Source organism: Carya illinoinensis, chromosome 4 (assembly GCF_018687715.1).
Source record: "Carya illinoinensis cultivar Pawnee chromosome 4, C.illinoinensisPawnee_v1, whole genome shotgun sequence".
Taxonomy (NCBI): domain Eukaryota; kingdom Viridiplantae; phylum Streptophyta; class Magnoliopsida; order Fagales; family Juglandaceae; genus Carya; species Carya illinoinensis.
Window position 1 is genome coordinate 33,067,602 of NC_056755.1, and position 3,903 is coordinate 33,071,504.

A 3,903-nucleotide genomic window follows, 5' to 3' on the forward strand; every position below is an offset into this window, starting at 1 on the left:
CGGGCAGCAATACGGAGCGTGGTTGAGGGCCAGCAATAAAAAGCTCTCTCAGTCGATAGACAAGGTGGGGAAGTTGAATCACGACGGTGGATCATCAGAGAGTGGTCGGAGGACACCCTCAGATGAGGCTAATAAAGAAGATGACCATCACCGGAAAAATGCAGAGGCAGTTAGACAAAAGGAAGGCAGCCAATCACACCCCACGGATGAGGAGACTGCATCTGCCAATGCTAGCAGAACAACTGTCGAGGTAGTGGATTCAGTTATGAAGGATGTGGGAGCAGCACTACATGGGGGACAGAGACAAACAATTCTGTTAGAAGAATCTCAGGACCAGCTGGGCCCAGCAGTAGTGGAGGATTCTAAAAAGGGAAGGAAGTTACCATACAAAGGTAAGAGATGGAAAAGAAGAGCACGTGAGGCCAGACCTTCTCAAACAAACCAAGGAGTAGAGGGAGACAGTGTAGGGTCTAAACTCACCCATACTAGCAAAAGGAAAGCTCTGGATACACCTGGAGGTGGAGTGGAAAAGAAAGGTAAACTTACTCTCATAGATGAGGAGGGTGATGATTTCTTCATGGCAGTGGCTGCTGAGCAGCCCTGCCAATTGCCATGATACTCTTGAGCTGGAACTGCCAAGGGCTTGGGAACCCTCGGACAGTTCGAGAACTTCGCCTCATGGTGAAGGAGAAGGGCCCAAGGATCATTTTTCTGTCAGAAACAAAGTGTAGGAGAGAAAGAGTGGAGGGTGTAAGAAATGGATTGGGTTTCGAATGTAGTTTTGTGGTGGATAGTGTAGGGAGAAGTGGTGGTTTAGCAATGCTTTGGAAAGATGAGGATCAAGTGGAGTTATTCTCATACTCACATAGTCACATTTCATTGATTGTAAGCAAGGATAATGGGGATCAGAAGGTGATGGTTACTGGATTTTATGGCAACCCAGTGGTGGAAAAAAGAAAGGAGAGCTGGTGGCTGCTTAGATGCTTAAAACCGACAGGAAACATGGCTTGGCTATGTTGTGGTGACTTTAATGAGCTACTCACAAATGAAGAACAGTATGGGGGAGTCAATAGATCCTTTTATCAAATGGAAAAGTTTAGAGAAGCAATTGATGAATGTGAATTTAGTGATCTAGGCTATGAAGGATCTAAATTCACGTGGAGCAATAAGAGAGAAGGTTCTGAGTTCATCAAAGAAAGGTTGGATAGGGCTTTTGGCAACCATCAATGGCAAATGGCTTTCTTTCAGACTAGAGTGCAGGTTCTTCCAGCTCTCCAATCTGACCATTTCCCTCTGCTGATTTCGTGTGACAGCAGTGATAGTGTGAGTAATAAAACTGGCAAGATTTTTCGATATGAGGCTAGTTGGTCCAAACAGGAAGACTGCAAGGTAGTAGTAGAAAGAGCTTGGGCATCAAACTTGGGAAACAAGGATCCTATTCTTAGGATTCAGGATAGCCTGTTGACATGCAAATCTAGTTTACAAGACTGGGCCAAGTTAAAAGGAAGGGGGCAGAAAAGAATGTTACAGCAGAAGAGGAAAATGCTAAATGAGCTGCAAGAAATCAATAAAGGGGAACTAAACAACAGGATAAAAGGGCTCCAGAAAGAGATAAATGATATGCTGGAGGAAGAAGAGATCCGATGGAGGCAGAGGTCTAAGCAATTGTGGTTAAAAGATGGGGATAGAAACTCCAAATATTTCCATAAATGTGCTACTCAAAGAAGGCAGTGGAATGAGATTAAACTAATTAAAGATGCAAGTGGAAAGGTAGCAAAAAATCAAGAGGAAATTAGCCTGCTGTTTCAGGATTACTACCAGAATCTTTTTGAGTCCTCAAATCCCCAAAATATTGAGGAAACCCTGAGGGATATAGTTCCAGGTGTATCATAGGAAATGAATAGGCAACTAGTGAAGGTTTGCAGCTTTGAAGAGGTGAGGAAAGCAGTTTTTGAGATGAACCCCATGAGTGCCCCAGGCCCTGATGGTTTTTCAGCAGGGTTTTATCAAGACAACTGGCAATGTGTAGGAGAGGCTGTCTTTTTGGCTGTTAAGGAAGTCCTATCTGGAAGCCGTGGTTTGGACAGAATTAATGAAACATTTGTGGTTTTAATCCCAAAGAAGAAAAAACCAGTATTTGTCTCTGAGTACAGACCTATTAGCCTATGTAATGTTCTTTACAAAATTGTTTCTAAGGTGCTGGCCAACAGACTGAAAAACATACTTCCCTTGTTGATATCACCCTCCCAAAGTGCTTTTGTACCTGGAAGACTAATTTCAGATAACATAATTGTTGCATATGAGACTATGAACTCCATGCAACACAGAATGAGGGGTAAGAAAGAAGGGTATATGGCAGTTAAATTGGACATGAGCAAGGCTTATGATCGTATTGAGTGGGATTTTTTGACTGCAGTTCTAAAAAGGATGGGATTTGTAGAGAAATGGGTTGATTTGATCAAGGCTTGTGTGGAAACAGTGAGTTATTCATTGATGATCAACAGAATCCCTCAGAAACCTTTTCACCCTTCAAGAGGCTTAAGACAAGGGGATCCTCTATCCCCTTATCTTTTTATCCTTTGCACAGAAATACTTGGCAGGATGTTGAACAAAGCTGAGGAGAAGGGCCTCATCTCTGGTTTTCCCTTTGCTCGAGGCTCATTATTGGTCAACCACCTTTTTTTTGCAGATGACAGTCTGCTCTTCTGCAAGGCTAATGCATTGGAATGGAGCAGGCTCTACAACTTACTGGCTCAGTACGAGAAAGCATCTGGCCAAAGGTTAAACCTGGAGAAAACTGCAGTATATTTCAGCAGGAACACAAGAAGTGAAGCCAAGGATGCTATCCTGTCAGGTGTAAGGCTGAGTGAAGCTAGTTCCTATGAGAAATACCTTGGTCTACCCTCATATGTTGGAAGACAGAAGGTGGCAACTTTCAGACCAATATTGGAATCTATAAGGAATAAAATGGGCAACTAGAAGGTGAAATTCCTATCTCAGGCTGGTAAGGAAGTGTTGTTGAAGTCCATAGTTCAGGCAATACCTACTTACTGTATGAGCATTTTCAAGCTTCCCAAGGCTGTATTAAATGCTATCAACAAGTCCATGAAGAAATTCTGGTGGGGCAGCAGGGAAGAGAAGACAAAGACTCAATGGATTCCATGGAAACAAATGGGAAAATCGAAAAGGGAGGGAGGATTGGGTTACAGGGACTTTGAAGATTTTAATTTGGCTCTCCTTGCAAAGCAAGGGTGGAGGATCATTCAAAATCCTTCTTCCCTAGCAGCTAGAGTTCTCAAAGCAAAGTATTTTTTCAGATCAGATTTCCTAAAGGCTAAAGTTGGAAGCAATGCTTCTTTCCTTTGGAGAAGTTTTCTGGAGGCAAGAACAATCCTGCAGGAGGGTCTCTTATGGAGAATCGGGAATGGGGAAACAGTGAATATATGGGGAGACAGGTGGATTACTAGACCAACTTCATTCAAGGTGCAATCTCCCATTAAAGCAGAATATGCTGCCAGCAAGGCGTCTGCCCTTATTGATCCAAGCTCAGGGACATGGAATATGGTGTTGTTAAGAGAGATTTTTATGAATGAGGAAGTGGAAGTAATATGTAGAATTCCTGTTAGTGTGAGCAATATCCAAGACAAGTTGATATGGAGGTGTGCAAAAGATGGAAGATTCACGGTTAGAAGTGCTTACCACTTGGCAGGGGAGATGTTAGCTGATCAGAAAGGGCAATCCTCACTAGCCAAACAGAAGTGTGACTTATGGTTTAAGATATGGAAATTAATGGTACCGAGTGCCACACGTATGCTCATTTGGAGGGCATGTCATGACTCCTTGCCAACTAATCAGAAGCTAGTGCAGAGGAAAATCCTAGTATCCCCACTGTGTCCTATCTGT